The following is a 23060-nucleotide window of genomic DNA, read 5'->3' on the forward strand; positions in this document are numbered from 1 at the left end:
ACGACCGTTTTTCTACAATTTATGTCAGTTATTATTGTTACGTTAGGGCAAGGTTCGTTTGAATTATAACCATATCATTCGGGATGTATCCCTTTTACAAATATTTCCCACCACTCAGTGGAATCCTTCTCAATTTTTCCTACTAAAACCCCTAGGCGTAAGGCCTTGTCAGTCAATTGTCTTTCCCGATCGTGACACTCCTGACAAACCCCTCTGGGGGAATACCCGTAACGGCAATGGCTCCACCACTTTCCCTGACACACTATACACTTATAACATACAAATGGGTAACAATTACAACCTGGGTTTACACAGTTAATGATCACAGGTTCATTCATCAGTTCTTTCTCCTCAAGGTGACTTTTAGATCTTCTGGCTTGTTGACCACTTCCCAATGTGATGTGCGGATTGGTCCCTTAACCCGAGTCTCATGGGTCCAGCCTTTTTCTGCCGTCCTGATGGCTGTATCTGTAGTTAAGAGAACAAGAAACAGACCTTCCCAGCGGGGGTTTAAAGATGTCTCTCTCTACGTTTTTTATTAATATTTGGTCTTCAGGCTCAATTTTATGGATGGGGAATCCCGGGGGACCGTCTGTTCCACTATTCCTTTTTGACGGTTGTCCCTTATGATCCTCGCTAAGGTAGTTATGTATGTACCGATAGATGCATCCTCAACTTTGGGGTGTTGTATTGGGATTCCATGGGAATAAGGCATTCCATATAACATTTCATAGGGAGATAACCCCGTGTTAGTCTGGGACGTTGTCCTGATGTTTAATAAAGCTAATGGCAAACATTTAACCCATGACATTCTGGTCTCTATCATTAGCTTCGTTAGTTGTGCCTTAATAAGCCCATTCATCCTCTCCACTCTCCCTGAACTCTGGGGATGCCATGGGGTATGGAATTCCTACTTAATTCCTAGAGCCTCTACTGTTTCCTTTAATACTTTGGATGTAAAATGCGTTCCCTGGTCCGAATCGATAGCTATAACCATACCAAATCTAGGAATAACTTCTTCTAGCAAATGTTTAATTACAGTTCTAGTAGCAGCTTTCGCAGTGGGATATGCTTCTACCCAATGGGTAAGCTGGTCTACTATTACCAAAAGATATCGATAACTTCCTACCTTAGGTAACTCTGTAAAATTTACTTGGATCCTCTCAAAAGGTCTGCAGGCCAATTTTCTCCCTCCAAGGGATTTTGCCCTAAAGTTAGACCTGTTCACCTTTTGACAAGTTAAACACCCTTGAACCTCTTGTTTTGTCAGATCATATATGCTTATGCATCCATAGTATTTTAAAAATTGATCAGCTAGGGCTTGGGTTCCCCAATGGGTGGTCTGATGTAGTCTAGAAATTATATGTTTAGCATAAGTTTTTGGTAACATTTCTCGTCCATCCGGGAGGATCCATTTATCATCCTTCTGGACAATCCCTAAAGCCTGAAATTTCTGTATTTCCTCCTTAGTAAAGACCTTTTCCTTCTGCTCAGTTAAGGTTTTAATGGGCATTGCTACTATTTCTTGGGCGGTTGAGGCTGCCTTCTTTGCTTCATAATCGGCCCGGTTATTCCCTCTGGTATAAAAGTCTTGTCCTTTTTGGTGCCCTTTCACATGCACTACTGCTACCCGTTCTGGTTCTCTGATTGCAGTAAGAATTTGCCTTATTAATTCTTCGTGGATCAAACCCTTACCCTGGGTATTGATAAGTCCTCGCTCTTCCCAAATTTTCCCAAAAGTATGTACTACCCCAAAGGCGTATTTTGAATCTGTAAATATGGTTCCTACTTTTCCTTTTAGCCTTTGCAAAGCCTTTAATAATGCGTATAATTCGCAGGCTTGCGCTGACCAGCTAGGGCTAAGGGGGCCGGACTCCAGTACTGTTTCCCTTTTCCCATCTATTATTGCATATCCTGATTTCCTTTTTCCCTCCTCCATCCGTGAGGAGCCATCAACAAACCATTTTTGTCCTTCAGTTAATTCCTCCTCCTCTAAATCCTCCCGGATCTTGGTTTGATACTCTATCAAGCTGATGCAATCATGTATGAGTAAATCATCTACATGTCCATACAAAAACTGGGCTGGGTTTTGTGCCGAGGTAGTTTTTAACTGTAAATTGGGAGAATGAAGTAAGATTGCTTCATATTTTAGCAGTCTACTATCAGTCAGCCACTTGTCTGCCTTTTGATGCAAAATTCCCCTAACGTTATGGGGAGCATATACTTCTAATTTTCCCCCGAAGGTTACCTTAATTGCTTCTTCTACCATCAAAGCCACAGCTACTATAGCCTGCAAACACATAGGCCACCCTCTACTCACAGGGTCTAAAAGTTTAGAAAAGTACCCTACCGGTTTCTTCTGCCCTGCCCAATCCTGTGCTAGTACTCCGTATGCCGTGTGATTATCTGTTTCTACAAATAAATAGAACTGCCTCTTCAAATTTGGTAAGCTTAAAACCGGGGCCGTTATCAAATCCTCTTTTACTTTATTCGACTGCTCTTCATCTTTACTTGTCCATTGAATTTTATGACGGGTTAATTTTTCATATAAAAATTTTACTTTACTACTATAATTTTCAATCCATTGTCTACAATAGCCCAAAAGTCCTAACAGCTGCCGAACCTGTCTCTTAGTTTTTGGAGGTGGTAAACTTAAAATTCCTTCCACCTGATCAGGATCAAGTTTCTTGGTTCCCCGGCTTAGCCAGTGGCCTAAGTATTTTACCTCTGATTCAGCAAACTGAAGTTTTGATTTAGAAACCTTAAGCCCGACGTCCCCCAAAAAGTTCAGTAACTGTATCGTGCTTTCTCTAACTTCTTTTTCATTAGTTCCTGCCACTAATAAATCATCCACATATTGTAAAAGTTTAATCCCCGGGGGTAGGGTAAATTGCTCTAATATGGCTTCTAAGGCTTGCCCCAACAGGTTAGGTGACTCCGTAAACCCCTGGGGCAACACTGTCCATCTTAACTGCTGTTTCCTACCCGTATCAGGGTCCTCCCATTCAAAGGCAAAATAGTCTCTACTGCTTTCATCAAGGGGGCAGGCCCAAAAGGCATCTTTCAAATCTACCACACTATACCAAGTGTAATCTGAGGAGATCTGATTCAATAGTGTGTGAGGATTAGCGACTACTGGGAACCCGGTGACCGTACGGCTATTTACAGCTCGTAGGTCCTGAACTAACCGGAATGACCCGTCAGGTTTCTTGACAGGTAATATGGGGGTATTATGGGGTGACATACAGGGTTCTAAGGTTCCTTTATGTATTAAACTTTGTATTATGGGTTTTAAACCTTTTCTTCCTTCCATGGACAATGAGTACTGCCTCACTGTTATTGGTCTCTCTGGGTTTTGGATGGTTACCTTTATCGGCGGAATATCTAATTTTCCTATATTGTCTTGGTTATACCATACATCAGGATTGATCTCTGCTTCATCAGTGGGATTTAAGGGGTACAACTTCACCACGAGATTATCATTTTCCACTGATAAATTAATCTCTAAACTAACAATTAAATCCCTTCCCAAAAGATTATATTCCGCTTCAGGCACCATCAGAAATTTACCCACGCAAAATTTTTGAGGAGCCTCTATTTCAATAGCCTGAGTTTCATATACTTTAAACGGTTCTTCCTTTGCACCTACAATATTTATGGTGTTTTTAGTAAGGGTGCAACCGGAGGGTAGTTTTTGAACGGTGGATCTCTTGGCTCCTGTATCTACTAAAAATTCTACCTCCTCCTTTTGGGGACCTAATTTCAACTTTACTCGGGGCTCCGTAGATGTTTTAGTCCCCAATAAGTAGAGCCCCTGACCCCCCTAATCATTTTTAAACATCTGTTCATCCTGTTGTTTCTTTTTACAATTCCGCTTCAAATGCCCTCTCTTCCCACAATAATAACATTCAATTCCTGTTTCTTTATTTTCTGGTCTAATTGGCTTTCCTTCTTTGCTGGGTCCCTTGTTGTCTGTCCTCATGGACCCTGGTTTGCTAACTCTCTGTCCTTCTCGGATGGCTGCAACTAAAATTTTGGCCTGCTTCTTCTGACTTTCCTCATCTCTGCGTACATACACCTTCTGAGCCTCTCTCAACAACTCGTCCAACCCTCTGTCCTGCCAGTCTTCTAACTTCTCTAATTTCTTTCTTATGTGCACCCACGATTTAGCCACAAACTGTGTTTTCAGCAGGGCTTGACCCACGGCTGTATCAGGGTCAATTCCAGAATACAACTGCAAACTTTTCCTTAATCTTTCTAACCAGTCAGTCAGAGTTTCATCCTTTTTTTGATACTCATTGAAGGCCTTATTTATATTTTGTCCTCTGGGAACCGCTTCTCGTATTCCCTGAAATATTATATCTCTTAAATCACTCATATTTTGTCTATCTCCTGCAACTTGATGGTCCCAATTTGGTCTCTGTAGGGGCCATTTCACATCCCCCTGGGGCCCATGCTGATGTCTTTGGTCCCAGTGTCTCATCCCTGATCTCCTAATCATATCCCTTTCCTCAGATGTGAAGAGTATCCTTAAGATAGCCTGAATTTCATCCCAGGTGTAAACACTAGGGCCCAAAAACTGATCTAGTCTTTCGGAGACCCCTAAAGGGTCCGCGAGTAAACTTCCCATTTCTTTCTTAAATTCTCGGACGTCCCCAGAATTTAAGGGTGCTGATACAAATCCCGCTCCACCCTGATTTCCCCCCCATGGCAACTTCTCTTAGGGGCAATAAATGTGTTATTTCTTGGTCTCTCTGAGTCCTACTCTGAGTTTTCATCCCCTCTGTTTCTACCAGGGCAGAAGGGGTTGGGTGAGTTTTCATCCCCTCTGTTTCTACCGGGGCAGAAGTGTTACCGAAAAACTTGGAATAAAGAACTTATCAACACCAATGTAGTGTAGATAAGCAGACACTTCTTTATTAACGGCCGGGTGCGCGGGCGAGTCCTCTCACGAACCATGCACACCTGAACACCAAAGTCATACACCTTATATTAAACTTACTCATACATATTCATTAGATTTCTGAGAAATGTTATGCATATTCATTAGATTTCTGGGAAGTTCTTAGCATATGTAAATGTCCTTTACGCAGGTGCAGTGAAGGTCTCTGGTGGTCTTCAGAAGCCCTCTGGTGGTCTTCCATAGTCTTCCTCACTTTGTCCGATAGTTGACCTTTCATGTGATTCTGCGCAGTACGATTTTCTCCATCATGTATTAGATTTACATAAAGTACATTCAATGTTAATTCTTGAATTTAATATTTCTAGTGATTGGCCCTCAGTCACACCACCTTATCAATATTCTTATACTAAAACAATCATTGGTTAATCTCACTTAACTCTACTGATTGGAATTCTCGTTAATTAGATCAAAGTAAATCTTTACCAAAGCTTCCGTGGTTAACTGATTTCAGACAATACTCGAATTCTTATAGTTACACATAATACATTTTCTTAAGTTCCTATTAATTTGAAATTCTGACATCTGTTATCTAAGTTCTAAATGTTCCTACTAGATGATTTTAACCAATTCCTCCAGCCTTGGTACAGGGCTACACAGGGGATTTCACAGCAGCTGTTAGTTGTTGGTTAAATGTATAGAATGCAATATATAATTTTGCTAAAATATTTCTTATAGTTCCATATTCCTATTAAAATTAATTCTAACTAATAACAAATCAGTAACATTTCCCCCCTTTGAAAGTGTTGAAAATTATTTCAATACTTTCACATTATTTACATAACATTTATCCACTATTATTTTAAGAGTTAATATTTGTTTCAGCATATGTTGGTGGTGGACTGTATTCTGGTGGAATAATTGGAACCTCTCTCATGATCATGCAGTTGACTGCAATCCTGTTAGTAAATTGTCTCTTCAGGCAAGCATATAGCAGCATGATCATCAAAAAGACAATTAGCAACAGAAACAGAGTTTTGATTATAGACTGTACCCAAGAGCTCAGATTCCATCTTAATCCACTAAAAGTTTTTCCCAGCCAATCTTCTGACATATCCTCTCGAATGGTTTCAGTTTCTTTTTCAATTTTGCTCAACTGTTGTTTAAGGGTTTTTTGTTTTTTGTTTTGTTTTTTTTTTTTTCCTTGCTTGTGGTCTATATGGGGTGTGATAGTCTCAATCTATAGGTAATACTTTGCTCAACTTGTTTCATAATCTTTGTTATAAAATGAGGGCCATTGTCGGATGACATTCTTACAAGCACTCCAAATTTTGGTATTATCTCTTTGAGCAAGACTTTAACTACTTTTCTTGCTTTGTTGGTGCGACAAGGGAAAGCCTCAGGCCACCCAATAAAATATCAACTAAAACTAGGATATATCTTTCTTTTCAAGACAATTCTCTTAAAAAGTTTTCCTTATTTAATAATTCCAAAGATAATCTTATTACTCATTTGGGGATATTTTTATATATAAATTTTATATCCGCTTATAATTGTTTAAACAATCTTTGTCATATTTTACTTTTTGTTCGTCAATCTACTTTGTTATGTTCAGCTAGGGCAATTTCTCTTATTATTGTGGGTGGGACCATTATTTGACTTATCAGTGTTATAGCCTATCATGTTTCATTTTGTTAGTCTGTAATTTAATAATTAATTTTTCATCTTTTTCATTATAATTTGGAGTTTCTTTAGACAATTTTACACTTTTCTCTGAAACTAGTGTTAGGATGTCTTTTTCTGTAGCCTCTTTAGCAGCTTTATTAGCCAATCAGTTACTTCTTTCAGGAACAGTCTTACTTAACTGATGTGTTTTACAGTATATTATAGTGACTGTTATTGGTTTTCGGATGGCTTCTAACAATTTCAGTATTTGTTCTGCATGTTGAATGGTGGCTCCTTGTGCAGATAACAGTCCTCTTCCTTTCCATATTGTTTCATGTGTATGTATTACTCCAAAAGCACTTTGAGTCTGTCCAAATGTTGACTTGGGTTTTTTTGTGTTTGTTTTTTTTTTTTCACTTAGTTCCAGTGCTCGAGTAAGAGCTATCAATTCAGTCTTTTGGGCAGATATTTGGAGGCAAAGCTCACGATTCAATTACCTCCTCAGTAGTAGTCATTGCATATCTTGATAAACGCTTTCCTTCATGGATGAAACTGTTTTCATCGGTATACAGTTCCCAATCTGTTTCTTCCAGTGGCATATCTTAGAGATCCAGTCAGCTGGAATAAACTCTTTCAATTGTCTACAAGCAGTCATGTTCCAGTTCTCCTTTAACTTGATCAGTTGTTGAAAACACAGCAGGGTTAACAATGGTAGTAGTTTTTAAGTAAACATCACCTTGTTCCAGTAACACCACTTGGTATTTCAGCATTCTATTAGGGGATAACTAATGCCCCCTTTCTGTTTTAACACAATAGTTATCATATCGGGAACATACACAGTAATCCTTTGCCTTCAGGTGAACTTACAAGCTTTCTGGATCAGTAGCACAGTTGCAACAATGGCTCTCAGACAACCAGGCTATCCCAGACTCACATTGTCTAATTGTTTCAAGAAGTAGGCCACAGCTCGCCGACTTGGTCCCAGATATTGGACCAGGACACTCAGAGCTATACCTCTTCTTTCATGAGTAAAGAGTTCAAATGTCTTTGTGAGATCTGGCAGGCCTAGGGCTGGCGCTTCTATTAAAGCTTGTTTTAGTTGTTTAAAAGCAACTTTCCCGGCATCAGTCCAATCTATAAATCCATTGTTTGAGGTTTTGAGCTGCTCATATAAAGGTCGGACCTGCAAGTCATAATTTGCAATTCACAGGTGACACCACTCAACCATTCCCAGAAATGTTCGCAATTCTTTTAGAGTCTTAGGTTCAGGGAGACGACAAATTGCCTCCTTTCTCTCAGTTCCTAATTGTCTCTGTCCTTTCAGGATTTTAAAACTCAAATAAGTTACTTCTCTCTGGGTTATTTGGGCTTTTTCTTTTGACACTCAATATCCACTGATACCCAAAAAGTTAATAGTTAACTTTGTGCATTGTTCTTCCGTCTCAGCTGCAATTAATAAATCATCCACATATTGCAACAGGATTCCTTGATTATTTTCTTTCTTCCAAATCTCTAATTCTTGTGCCAATTGATTTCCAAAAATGGTAGGGCTGTTCTTAAAGCCTTGAGGCAAGGCTGTCCATGTATATTGCATTTTTTTTTTTTTCCCCAGTCTCAGGATTTTCCCATTCAAAAGCAAAAGCTCTTGACTATTGGGATCCAAGGGAATACAGAAAAAGGCATCTTTTAAGTCTAACACTGTGAACCATTCTTGTTTCTCTGTTAGGGCTGTTAACAAAGTATTAGGATTTGCTACTACCAAATGAATATCTTGTACTATTTGATTTATTGTTCTAAGGTCTTGAACCAGCCTGTAATCTTTTCCATTAGCCTTTTTAACAGGCAAAATTGGGGTATTATATTTGGATTCACATTCTATTAACAATTTGTACTTTAGAAATTTTTGTATTATCAGTACTAACCCTTTCCGATTTTCCAATTTTAGGGCATATTGTTTAATTCTTACCAGACTCAATCCTGGCTTTAAATCAATTCTCACAGGCTCTGCTCTTTTGGATTTACCAGGAACTTCCCCAGCCCAGACGACTGGAATTACAGCATTATTTACTTTGACTGGTATGATCCTCTGCTTTGGTGACCGTCCTGCAACAACAAAGCCACTGCTTCGATATGTTTAGTTTCTGGAATTAAAATTTTAATCTCTCCATTTTTAACATTTAATTTCTGCCTCTAAATTCTCAAATAAATTTCTCCTTAGCAGGAGTTTAAGAGAATTTGTCACATACAAAAACTGATGAGTGACCCATTGCTTTCCTAATTTCATTGTTAAAGATTTAAAAAAAGGGTCTAGTTTCTCATTCACTTGTTGCACCAACACCACCAATTTCTTCAGAACTTAATTCTCTCTCTAAGGTATTGAAAGCTGAAAAGATGACTCTAGTGTCAATTCAAATTCAATTTTCTGTTCTACCAGTTTAGTTGTAACCAGAGGTTCTACTGGGAGACTCCCCTCTGGTCTTCGTCAGATACTTTCACTTAAAAGAAAAAAATCTACATATGGCACTTTATTCCATTTACTCTCTTCTACAAAATAACATTAACTGTAATATAGTATTATAGCTTAAAGTTCTATTTGTTGGCCATTTTTCCTGATCTTCCAAAACATACAAGGGCCACCAGTGATTACAATATTCAATCTTTTGATTTTTATATAAGTTATCATGCAATTTACTCCAATGTGCCAACAAACATCCCAACAGAGATGTTTTTGGTATCTTTCCATCAGTGGATAAATTTCCCATACTCTTACTCTTAAATAATCTGGCTAATGTCATTATCTTTATATATCAGATACCAAATATCTATTAAATATACATATCAAATATCAAGTATCAAATGTCAATAATCAAATATCAAATGTCAAATACCAAACCAAGTATCAAATGCCAAGTATTAAGTACAAAGTTTCAAATACCAAATACATGTATCAAATACCAGATATCAAACAAATGCAAATAACAATTATTGCCAGGTAATGGAGTCCACCTACTTGTCTAGGGCACGGACAAAGCCGACTTCCCTAGGCAAGAGTCATAACCAATATCCCCTGGCAAGATTATTAATCAGCAAAATATACTCGCACTTAAAACTTTCAAACTCCACACTCGCTTTGTGCTCAGTTACACTTACAACACTCACACTCACACCTTTCCACAATTGTTAGTTTAAACAAAGGTATATAACACACTGTAATACAACTCTTAATTCTGATTTGTGATACTTCCAAATATACTAAATATCTCACAAAGGTACACATATACTCTTAAAAATTCCTTGGAATTGGGACTCAAACCCAAAGTTTCCAAAATGCTTTTGAAGCTGGGACTCCAACCCAGAATCCTCAAAAGTTGTGGGACTCTAACCCACTCCAAAATGCTTTTGAAGCTGGGACTCTAACCCAGAATCCTCAAAAGTTGTGGGACTCTAACCCACTCCCAAATTGTCCAACCCAGCAATAGCTTTCGCTTATGTCTTATGGGCAGACGCCTAGGCTTCCTTCAGGATCCTTCAGTCCAACCCTGCGCAGCTTTCGCCGCGTCTGACAGGCAGACGATACCGGTGGGACTCTAACCCACTCGGGGGGACTCTAACCCCACTTAGTGGGACTCTAACCCACTTGGATAGCTATCCTTAATATTTCAAAAAAAGAAGTGTCTTACCAAAATCCAGGGAACGTTGCAGAGACCCTTATGGATCGGGGATCGATGGGTATCCCCGAGAAATCCTCGGTGCCGGCAGGAACCGATCAAGTCCCCGACTCCTCCGGTCTCTCTCAGCGAGGTCCCATCTGGGTCGCCAGAAACTGTCACCGAAAAACTCGGAATAAAGAACTTATCAACACCAATGTAGTGTAGATAAGCAGACACTTCTTTATTAACGGCCGGGTGCGCGGGCGAGTCCTCTCATGAACCATGCACACCTGAACACCAAAATCATACACCTTATATTAAACTTACTCATACATATTCATTAGATTTCTGAGAAATGTTATGCATATTCATTAGATTTCTGGGAAGTTCTTAGCATATGTAAATGTCCTTTACGCAGGTGCAGTGAAGGTCTCTGGTGGTCTTCAGAAGCCCTCTGGTGGTCTTCCATAGTCTTCCTCACTTTGTCCGATAGTTGACCTTTCATGTGATTCTGCGCAGTACGATTTTCTCCATCATGTATTAGATTTACATAAAGTACATTCAATGTTAATTCTTGAATTTAATATTTCTAGTGATTGGCCCTCAGTCACACCACCTTATCAATATTCTTATACTAAAACAATCATTGGTTAATCTCACTTAACTCTACTGATTGGAATTCTCGTTAATTAGATCAAAGTAAATCTTTACCAAAGCTTCCGTGGTTAACTGATTTCAGACAATACTCGAATTCTTATAGTTACACATAATACATTTTTCTTAAGTTCCTAAGTTCCTATTAATTTGAAATTCTGACATCTGTTATCTAAGTTCTAAATGTTCCTACTAGATGATTTTAACCAATTCCTCCAGCCTTGGTACAGGGCTACACAGGGGATTTCACAGCAGCTGTTAGTTGTTGGTTAAATGTATAGAATGCAATATATAATTTTGCTAAAATATTTCTTATAGTTCCATATTCCTATTAAAATTAAATATGATTAATTCTAACTAATAACAAATCAGTAACAGCGGGAGATTGGAACTGCGCCTAGAAGAGGTCCGCACTCGCTTTGCAGAGATTTCTGCGTCTCACACACTCGCACCCTCAAGGAATCCTGTCCCCAACCAGCGGTTTATACTTACGTATCTCTGCCGCCTGGATCTTCGTGCACGATTTTACAGGGGTGTTAGGCGAGCTCGTCTTTCTTTCCTTGCTTGCTACGCTCAGGTAATTTGGGTCCATGAAGGTCAGAGCGAGTCCGGAGCGGGACCTGCCAATCCAGGACCATCCAAAGATTGGGGGCGCCCTCCCAAGTTGGGGCCGCGCACCAGCCTGACTCTGATCACGACAGGGTCACCAAAATTGTTATATACCGACAGAGCCAATTTTTTTATAGAATCAATATATTTATTGAGAATAGCAAGCAAGCAGCGCTGGGCAGCCGGGGAGTCCGCACTCTACCAACGGCTCGCAACTTTCTGTTATAGTTACATTTCTTAGATACAGTTCATGCACCCCTTTCTTGTAAGTCTCCGCCTTGTCCTGCTTCCTCTTTCTTCACTCGTGCAGGTTTGTTACTAGGCAGGTTCGGTCGATCTTCTCAAGCGAGGAGTGTCTTTTGATGTAGAATGTCTTTTGTTGTGGAGAAATGCAGTCGTGGCAGAGTTAATCCCCTTATCTGGTAAATTATAGCCGTTGTCTCTTCCCTCCTTATCTAGTAAGTTATAGCCGTTGCCCTTTTCCCGTGACCTTTAAGCAAGCCTTGTTATTTACACAAGGCATCTGCTAAATCTCAATATGTCTCTTCCCCCTTCCCAATTGGTATGTAAGCCTTATTGTCTTCTTTTAATTCAACACGAATTACACAATGTCAGGGAACAATTTGGTTCCCTGTCGATTACACTACATTTCCATGAGAATGGTAGTCTCCACATTCCTGCATGCTTCACTGGCTCTGGCCTGTCTCCTCCCCTGGATGCCTCAGTGGCCTGGTAATCCTCCTTAGGGACAGGGGAGTGCCCTGCTTAAACAAGCCATCCCAGAGACAAATGGCTCCTCACAGCAAACAATCCTTGAGACAAATGGCTTGAGATAACAATTCAGTCTATCACAGAGGGAACTGGGGTTGTTTAGTCTGGAGAAAAGGAGGCTGAGGGGAGACCTTCTCGCTCTCTACAACTACCTGAAAGGAGGTTGTAGTGAGGTGGGTGCTGGTCTCTTCTATCAAGTAACTAGTGATAGGATGAGAGAAAATGGCCTCAAGTTGCACCAGGGGAGGTTTAGATTGGATATTAGGAAAAATTTCTTTACTGAAAGGGTTGTCAGGCATTGGAATAGGCTGCCCAGGGAAGTGGTGGAGTCACCATCCCTGGAGGTATTCAAAAAGCACAGAGACAAGGCACTTCAGGACATGGTTTAGTGGGCATGGTTGACGGTTGGACTCAATGATCTTAAAGGTCTTTTCCAACCTAAATGATTCTGTGATTCTATGATTCTAAATATACAATTTTTAAAAATAAAAATGGAAGACCAAATTCACTGCTGTCTACGGTAGAGATTCTGAGAATTATAATAAAAAATCTATGGTAATCAATTTCTGTTTCTGCCAATACTGCAAGATAAAAAGTATGGTATCAGGAAGAATGTCTGTTGCATTTTGAAATCACAGTTAGTAATGCCTTTTATCACTAGCTGAAGGAAGTTTGTTTTGTTTGTTTGTTTTAATACATGCAAAAATAGTGTTGTAAGATCTAGCTGATATGCAGCCTGAATTTGATGTTCTTCAGAAATGGGATTTGTACACCTATGCATCTGACTACCCTGTCTGCTTACCTAGTTGTTTGAGGCTTGCTACATAAGTGCAAGGGTGTGGTGGTGCAGGCCCCTTGGGCCACTCTGAGATCTCAGAATAAGCCATGCATGCTTTGGGAAAACTCCCATTGTGCTGTTATCTTGATTACAAGTGCAGAGACTTATGGGCATCAGGCACTCCCGGCCACACCTGGGCCATCTGCTGCCTGAATTGTATATCAGAACGACTTGGCACAAATTGTGGCCAGAATGTAAAATAATGACCAAAGCAAATCATCCCTGTAAATAGCAATCCAAGGTAAGACCTTTTGGAGCTCTCTGGGACTGCAGCAGGCTGTGTGACCCAGTATCTCCCCTTGAGCTGGGCCACCTCTTAGGATAGATTTTGCAGGGATTGAAAGATCATCTGTTGATGATTTCGTGAGGATTTAAAGGCCTGATTTCATGAGGTTTACTGACCATCCATTGATGATGCTGGCACGTAAAATTGAGTACTTCATGAAACTCACGAAAGGGAAATTTTAATCATAGGTTAACCTCTGTGTGTGTGTGGGTGGTGGTGGTGTAAAATTTGGTTCAGAACTGTTGTATCTGTGCATTTGCAGTTTGGTTCGGAACTATTTGCCTGTCTGTGTGTGGTTTAGAACTGTTTTATCTGTCTGTGCATGTGTGTGATTTGATTTAACCTCCATCTGTGTGCAACTCTGCTGTAAGTATCGGGTGATCCTTGCCATTTTCAAATCTTTAACTAAGTAAGTTGCAAATTTGATTGTAACAAATTCCATTGAATCACTCTGTTAAATTGGCTGATGATTAAGTACTGTTAAAATTATACAACTGTCCTGGTTTCAGCTGGGATAGAGTTAACTGTCTTCCTAGTAGCTGGTACAGTGCTGTGTTTTGAGTTCAGTATGTGAAGAATGTTGATAACACTGATGTTTTCAGTTGTTGCTCAGTAGTGTTTAGACTATAGTCAAGGATTTTTCAGCTTCTCATGCCCAGCCAGGGCACCTGACCCAAACTGGCCAACAGTGTATTCCATACCATGGGACGTCCCATCTAGTTTAGGAACTGGGAAGTGGGGGCAGGGATTCGCCGCTCGGGGACTGGCTGGGTGTCGGTCGGCGGGTGGTGAGCAATTGCCCTGCGCATCATTTGTACATTCCAATCCTTTTATTACTACTGCTGTCATTTTATTAGTGTTATCATTATCATTATTAGTTTCTTCTTTTCTGTTCTATTAAACCGTTCTTATCTCAACCCAGGAGTTTTACTTCTTTTCCTGATTTTTCTCCCCCATCCCACTGGATGGGGGGGAGTGAGTGAGCGGCTGCGTGGTGCTTAGTTGCTGGCTGGGGTTAAACCACGACAACAACCTAATCTTGTGATCTCAAAAATATTAATAAATCCTAAATTGCTGCTAAACCAAAGCCGTGTAACAAAATCTTATTCGTGACAAAAGGTTAATGCCAAAAGAAGGAACTAACTCCCCACATTTCTTTGTTTAGTTAAGAGGATTTTGTTTAAGATTTTAAAGGGTCATTCTTCCAAGGCAGAGAAGGCAGAAGTGTAAGGTACCGCAGTTACCAGAAATGGGAATGGCAGCCCACTAACAGGGGCCTGTACTATAAAAGTCTGTTTTATGTGCTCTTTCACCCACCAAGTGTAGTTAGAAGACAGGTGAAGTAAAAGCAGGAAGATCATAGGATTTTGGTGCACAGGGTAGCGCTCGTAGAGAAGACAAAGTTCCTTCTAATTGTTCAGTAATGTGCCACATTGAATGCAGGTGACTCTTCTGTGTTGATTCCTTACATCATGTGAGAGAGAGAGAAAATACAACCCAACTACCCCCACCCCCCCGCTGATGTTACTATTCTGAGGCACACTCCAAAGACAGATAATGCTCCATGCACAGCTGTATAATACACACTGGCTAGGGGTGGCCAGAGCACATAGTAAGCGCACACAGAATACTGCAAGTGAAATACACTCCTTGAGCGTGACAACCTACCTGCTTGTTTAACTTGCCCCTCTGCTTTCTGAATAAATTTTTAACCTCTGCAAAATATAGTAGTTCTTTGCATCAGGCTATGAGGAACTGCTGTGATCTAACCCTCTACATAATACAGGCCACAAAACATTGGTCTGTAAATCTTACATAATGCCTGTAACTTGTGATGAAACCATAGCACACATCATTCCAGTGCACAAGTCAGTATTTTTAAACCATTCCTGAAGCAACAGCTTTGCAGCCTTAACAGAAGTAGGGCTGTTGGGCTTCTGAAAGCCTTCGTCAAAAAGAGAACTTGTGGTTTCAGAAATTCTTATTTATATTGTGTAACCCAAACACTGGATGGACTCAATGGAAGAGAGTACATCAAAGCCTCCTCCCTAGGCGGTGTACAGCTTTTCGTGAAATATATCTTTCTCAGACTTGCCTTTCTGCCAGCAGTTTCTCTGGGTGATGCAGCAGCATCTTCATTAAAAATATCGATGTAGTAGTGTGGCAGGTACAGCACTACTGACAGTTCTGGTGTGCTTGTTTCTAGTGTCTCTGGTATTTGATAGGGGTCAGATTCAACTGCAAGATGAGAAGAATAAGCAAAATTTTCAAACCAAGTATGAATCTGAGGTGTAGATGTGGGTGTAAAGTCTCTCTCTTAATTTTCATTAGGGTAAATCCAGTAAGAGTTGTGACCATCAATCTTCTCTTCTGTTGGCGTTGAAGACAACTGGCTCCATGGATGTAACTTCTGGGCTTCAGCCTTATTGTCCACTGCTAGCATGTCAGGAATGCAGTCACTTATTTTCAGTACTTTCTCAGAACCAATATACAGGAGAACCATAAAACAAAAAAAATATTCAATGAAAGAAGCCCAGAGTAAAGGAAAGGGAGCCATTACTTCAAGCACTTCTAATTTTTTTTAGTTTGGATTTTATATTTAAATGAGCAGAATGGCACCTGACCTAAACTGGCCAACAGTGTATTCCATACCATGTGACGTCCCATCTAGTTTAGGAACTGGGAAGTGGGGGGCAGGGATTCGCCGCTCGGGGACTGGCTGGGTGTCGGTTGGCGGGAGGTGAGCAATTGCCCTGCGCATCATTTGTACATTCCAATCCTTTTATTACTACTGCTGTCATTTTATTAGTGTTATCATTATCATTATTAGTTTCTTCTTTTCTGTTCTATTAAACCGTTCTTATCTCAACCCAGGAGTTTTACTTCTTTTCCTGATTTTTCTCCCCCATCCCACTGGATGGGGGGGGAGTGAGTGAGCGGCTGCGTGGTGCTTAGTTGCTGGCTGGGGTTAAACCACGACAGTCCTTTTGGCGCCCAATGTGGGGCACGAAGGGTTGAGATAACGACAAACCTGACCAGAGCTTGTTAAAACAAATTTGTTCTAAGCATTCATTATGTTGATTTATGTGTTCTTAGAGTTGTTGCTCTGGTTTTTAAGGGTCTGTTATGTATCACCTCGCTTGCTGTATGTAGTTCCTCTTCTACTGCTTATCATCCGTGGGAGGTGGATTAAGGTTTTCACTTTGATGTATGGTATAACTCTGGTTTATGGTATGATAAAGTCATCGGCTGTGGGATTAATCCGGTATTTGCACTTAGCATTGTCACCTTTATACTGCGGGAGCCATCTGTGGGAAACTATTAATAATTATACCATTTACCTTTCCTCCATGGAAAACCAGTCTATGGGTGGGGTATCTTTCTTCCCCTCTCCTTTCTCCTTCAGTCCAGTTACAATGGTGTTTGAGAATTTTGAAAAAATTTGAGTACTCCTGGGATGTTGGGACTAGCACGGTCCTAGCCCTACTGCTAGGAACTAGCATGCATCTGAATGTGGTTCAGCTCTCGTTTAAGGTTAAACAACTATTTAAGAAGATCACCCAGAGATCTGCCCCAAGGCTGGATAATTATGAGTGGCAGGGTGTGTGGGGTAGTATGGGCAAGTACCTAGAAAAGTGGGCACCTCCAATGTTTTGGAAATTCACCCCTGAACAAGTGCAGTATCCAGAAGAACTAGTAAAATATTTGGAAAAGCTATGCTGTCACCCCAGCAGCTCCAGAGAGATACAAATCACTGCAATGTGCTGGGGCCTGGCCCATGCCTATCGAGCCCTGTTCGACACCACTCAGTACCCTCAAGGGGAAGAGAAAGTCTCTGGACCTAACAACAAAACGATGAGCACCGCGGCCACCCAAACCTTGGCAACAGGCACTGCGGCACCTCCAGGCCCAGCAATGAGCATTGCAGGCACCCAGACCTTGGCGACAGGCACTGTGACCCCTCCAGCCCCTGCGATGAGAACTTGGGCTACCCAAACCTCAGCAACAGGCACTGCAGCCCCTACAGCCCCGGCAACGTGCACAGCAGCTACCCAAACCTTGGCAACAGACACCGTGGTCCCTCCAGCCCCAGCGACGAGCACTGCTGCTACCCAAACCTCGGCGACAGACACTGCGGTTATCCAAAACCCGGTGAGCGATACTGCAACTTAACCAGCGGACCAACCTGCACCAGTATCAGTTGCCCCCGTACAGAAAAAGAAATATACAAAAAAATCAGTTCGCTTAGTGAAGGATGAAGATGAACCAGGGTCATCACGGGAACCGGAGGAAGAGGCAGAACCAGAGGTAATAACCCGGTCCCTATCCTTGAGTGAGCTGCGGGATTTGCGAAAAGACTTTGGCCGCCGTATAGCTGAGCATATTATCACCTGGCTCCTCCGATGCTGGGACAATGGGGCTAATAGCTTGGAATTAGAAGGTAGGGAAGCCAAGCAGCTGGGATCGCTTGCCAGGGAAGGTGGCATTGACAAGGCAATTGGAAGAGGGACACAAGCCATCAGCCTCTGGAGGCGACTCCTGTCAAGTGTGAAGGAAAGGTACCCCTTTAAGGAAGATGTTATATGTCAATCAAGCAAGTGGACCACCATGGAAAAAGGTATCCAATATCTGAGGGAATTAGCTGTGCTAGAGACGATTCATCATGACCCGGACAACCCACAATTACCCAAAGATCCAGACGAAGTCCAATGCACACGACCCACGTGGCGGAAGTTTGTACGGAGCGCACCATCGTCCTATGCCAACTCACTGGCAATAATGGCCTGGAAAGATGAAGAGGCACCGACAGTGGAGGAAGTGGCTCGCCAACTCCGTCAATATGAAGAAAATCTCTCCTCCTCCCTACAAGCCTGCATTGCAGCTGTGGAGAAGCTGTCCCAGGATGTCCAACAAATCAAAGAGGATATGTCCTACTCCACACTTGTAAGGACCAATGTCTCAGCTATTAGGAGTGAGCGTTCTTCTGCCCAAGAGAGAGAATATAGAAGGTACACACCGCGAGGTGCCCTGTGGTTTTACCTATGTGATCAGGGAGAGGACATGAGGAAATGGGACGGAAAACCTACCTCGGTCCTAAATGCACGGGTACGTGAGCTGCGAGGAAAAACCACCACAAAAGGGGATTCTACCAGGAGAAATGCCGCTCCAGTTTCCAAACAGAGTAGAAGGGCTGATTTTATTTCTGATCCTCTTGAAGGGACTTCTGAGCCAATTTTACGAGAAGTGAATACTGAATACTCTGACCAGAATTAGAGGGGCCCTGCCTCCAGCCAGGTGGAGGAAAGGGATAACCGGGTCTATTGGACTGTGTGGATTCAATGGCCTGGCACGTCAGACCCACAGGAGTATAAGGCTCTAGTAGACACTGGCGCACAGTGCACTCTAATGCCATCAAGTTATAAAGGGGCAGAACCCATTTGTATTTCTGGTGTGACAGGGGGATCCCAAGAGTTAACTCTATTGGAAGCTGAAGTAAGCCTAACTGGGAATGAATGGCAGAAACACCCCATTGTGACTGGTCCAGAGGCTCCATGTATCCTTGGCATAGACTATCTCAGGAGGGGGTATTTTAAGGACCCAAAGGGGTATCAATGGGCTTTCGGTATAGCTGCCTTGGAGATGGAGGGCACTGAACAGCTGTCTACCCTGCCTGGTCTCTCTCAAGACCCTTCGATTGTGGGGTTGCTCAAGGTTGAAGAACAACAAGTGCCAATTGCTACCACCACGGTGCACCGGCGGCAATATCGCACCAACCGAGACTCTCTGATTCCCATCCACAAGTTGATTCGCCAACTGGAGAGCCAAGGAGTGATCAGCAAAACTCGCTCACCCTTTAATAGTCCCATATGGCCAGTGCGGAAGTCTAATGGGGAGTGGAGACTAACAGTTGATTATCGCGGCCTGAATGAAGTTACGCCACCTCTGAGTGCTGCCGTTCCAGATATGCTAGAACTTCAATACGAACTAGAGTCAAAGGCAGCCAAGTGGTATGCCACAATTGACATTGCTAATGCATTTTTCTCCCTTCCTTTGGCAGCACAGTGTCATCCACAATTTGCCTTTACTTGGAGGGGTGTCCAGTACACTTGGAATCGATTGCCCCAGGGGTGGAAACACAGCCCCACCATTTGCCATGGACTAATCCAGGCTGCACTGGAAAAAGGTGAAGCTCCGGAACACCTGCAATACATTGATGACATCATCGTATGGGGCAACACGGAAGAAGAAGTCTTTGAGAAAGGGAAGAAAATAATCCAAATCCTTCTGAAAGCCGGTTTTGCCATAAAAGAAAGTAAGGTCAAGGGACCTGCACAGGAGATCCAGTTTTTGGGAATAAAATGGCAAGATGGACGTCGTCAGATCCCAATGGATGTGATCAACAAAATAGCAGCTATGTCTCCACCAACTAATAAAAAGGACACACAGGCCTTCTTAGGTGTCATGGGGTTTTGGAGAATGCATATTCCAAATTACAGTTTGATTGTAAGCCCTCTCTATCAAGTGACCCAGAAGAAGAATGATTTTAAATGGGGCCCTGAGCAACAACAAGCCTTTGAACAAATTAAACGGGAGATTGTTCATGCAGTAGCCCTTGGACCAGTCCGGGCAGGACAAGATGTTAAAAATGTGCTCTACACCGCAGCCAGAGAGAATGGCCCTACCTGGAGCCTCTGGCAGAAAGCACCTGGGGAGACCCGAGGCCAACCCCTGGGGTTTTGGAGTCGAGGATATCGAGGATCCGAGGCTCGCTATACTCCAACTGAAAAAGAGATATTGGCAGCGTATGAAGAAGGAGTTTGAGCTGCCTCAGAAGTGGTTGGTACTGAAACACAGCTCCTCTTAGCACCCCAACTGCCAGTGCTGGGCTGGATGTTCAAAGGGAGGGTCTCCTCTACACATCACGTGACTGACGCCACGTGGAGTAAGTGGATTGCACTGATCACACAACGGGCTCGCATAGGAAACCCCAGTCGCCCAGGAATTTTAGAAGTGATCACGGACTGGCCAGAAGGCAAAGATTTTGGAATGTCGCCAGAGGAGGAGGTGGCACGTGCTGAAGAAGCCCCGCTGTATAATAAACTGCCAGAAAATGAGAGGCAATATGCCCTGTTCACTGACGGATCCTGTCGCACCAATATGATGATCAAAGTCGCCAGTTTATTGAGCATAGCTGATCATTCTTATACAATTCTCTAAGGTCCTTAAAAGCTTTGATTGGTTGCTGCATGCAAGCATATAGTGTCCACACGCACAAGCATAAAATATGATTGGTTATATCGACACTGTACATCCGTATAAACGTAAGATATAATTGGTTATACTAACTCTGTACACGTGCATAAACGTAGGACATAATTGGTTACACTAACTAAAACATGCGAAACTTGTCTCAGTCTAATTGGTCAAGATAAAGTGCCGAATTGAGGTTCTTTGTGCCAAGTTCCCTTTATCGTGGAATGCACACCTGTGTTCTTCTAATTGGCATCTTTCTTTTTTTGTCTTCTTGTTTATTCTGTTTGTCATGGTTTAACCCCAGCCAGCAACTAAGCACCACGCAGCCGCTCACTCACTCCCCCCCATCCAGTGGGATGGGGGAGAAAATCGGGAAAAAGAAGTAAAACTCCTGGGTTGAGATAAGAACGGTTTAATAGAACAGAAAAGAAGAAACTAATAATGATAATGATAACACTAATAAAATGACAGCAGTAGTAATAAAAGGATTGGAATGTACAAATGATGCGCAGGGCAATTGCTCACCACCCGCCAACCGACACCCAGCTAGTCCCCGAGCGGCGATTCCCCGCCCCCACTTCCCAGTTCCTATATTAGATGGGATGTCACATGGTATGGAATACCCTGTTGGCCACTTTGGGTCAGCTGCCCTGGCTGTGTCCTGTGCCAACTTCTTGTGCCCCTCCAGCTTTCTCGCTGGCTGGGCTTGAGAAGCTGAAAAATCCTTGACTATAGTCTAAACACTACTTAGCAACAACTGAAAACATTAGTGTTATCAACATTCTTCGCATACTGAACTCAAAACATAGCACTGTACCAGCTACTAGGAAGACAGTTAACTACATCCCAGCTGAAACCAGGACATGAGGTATAAGCAATCTTGTCCGGTCATGTCAGCCAGGGTCATCCAGATGTTTTCTTTGGTTTGTGGTGGTATCCATGACTACGTCCATCCGAGGACTGTGAGGAAGATGGACCATCCATACATTCTTGTGCCGTCTTGCTCCGCAAACTCAGCCCAGCAATCGGTAGGTGACAGCTTTACGTGGGCGTCCCCACGGAGGCAACGATGGCCTTGCCGTACACCAGCCCGATGCTCTTTGGAAAATCCCGGTATTTATACATTTGCAGAGGAACGGGTTTCAGCACACGTGGCCAGCGGGTGCCAAAATCCGCCTCAGTTGCAACCTATGATGCATGCGCTTGCTGGCCAGGTGCGCTGCACGAGTCATAGCCATCCTGTCTATTGGTTCATGGGCTTTGTGATGCGGTTGCAATGCACAGAGAATCTTGACCTGTTATGTTGACCAAGGTGACCTATACATTAGTTTTTGGCTGAGGTGGTATTCATATTGCCGCACCATCTATGACGCTCCAGATGATGATGGTCGTACAAATCAAACGGAAGTCCATTGTGGGCCTGCACCTGTGAAAACACAAGCATAATCTCGCCCCCAGGTTATTAATGAAAAATGGACCTTCCCATTGCCCTGTTTCTAGATTCTTAACTAAAACCATGACCTTACCCCTAATTTTGGCTTTAGCTAACTTTTCTTGTGGAGAGAGATTCCCTACTCCCCCTTTTTGTGTTTTGTAATGTGAGTAACTCCCCATTGCTGAAAAAAATTCCTGAGTCCATTGTGCTATAAAACATGGTCCGTTATCTGTTTTTATCTGGGCTGGGACACCCATTACTGCAAATGCTTATCGTAAGTGTGTTTGTAGATGTCGACTTGTTTCGCCCGCAAGTGCTGTGGCCCATACCATCAAGGAATATGTATCAACAGAAACATGAACATAACACAATTTTCCAAAAGCTGGTACATGAATCACATCAGTCTGCCACAATTGCAAGGATTGCAGACCCCTAGGATTTACAGCGCCATCTCTGTGCCCAGATAATTTCTGGCACTCAGCACAGGATAGAATGATGGCTTTGGCATCTGCTATAGAAATTTGAAACTGTTTGGCTAATACTTTCGCTGGTTGGTGGAAAAAACTATGAGCTCCACGTGCCTGTAGAAGTTTATTGGGGGGGTGGCCCAGTCCATACAGGATTAGCTAGTAAATCAGCTCATTTATTCCCTTCTGTGATCCATCCAGGCAAACTGGTGTGACTTCACACATGCATTATATAATAACACTTTGTCCATTGGTTTAACAGAAATAGCAACATCTTAAATTTTTCAAACAATGTGATGTTATCAATTTCTTTCAAATAAGCCCGTCTCAAGCGTTTTACTACACCTACCACGTATAAAGAATCAGCAATAATATTGACCTCAACATCCTGCCACTTTTTAAATACTTCTATTACAGCTTGAAGTTCCACCACTTGGGGGGAGCCTTTACATGTGACAATGTGATTTTTCCATACCTGACCTTCTTTCCAAACTACTACTGCCTTTCCTGTTTTTCCACTGCCATCCATAA

The 23060-nt window shown here is 42.2% G+C and overlaps 2 long non-coding RNA genes across 2 annotated transcripts in view; both read right to left on the bottom strand.

Moving 5' to 3' along the window:
- The window catches only part of LOC138683548 (uncharacterized), a 313882-nt gene that overhangs the window by 152127 nt on the left and 138695 nt on the right, over positions 1-23060 (bottom strand). The window lies entirely within an intron of this gene.
- On the bottom strand, positions 134-11514 carry LOC138683526 (uncharacterized). The gene is made up of 2 exons (XR_011323020.1): positions 11362-11514; positions 134-468 (listed from the first exon to the last, which is right to left on the bottom strand). It is a non-coding gene; the product is annotated as an uncharacterized lncRNA (long non-coding RNA).

This window comes from Haliaeetus albicilla, chromosome W (genome assembly GCF_947461875.1).
Source record: "Haliaeetus albicilla chromosome W, bHalAlb1.1, whole genome shotgun sequence".
NCBI classification, from domain to species: domain Eukaryota; kingdom Metazoa; phylum Chordata; class Aves; order Accipitriformes; family Accipitridae; genus Haliaeetus; species Haliaeetus albicilla.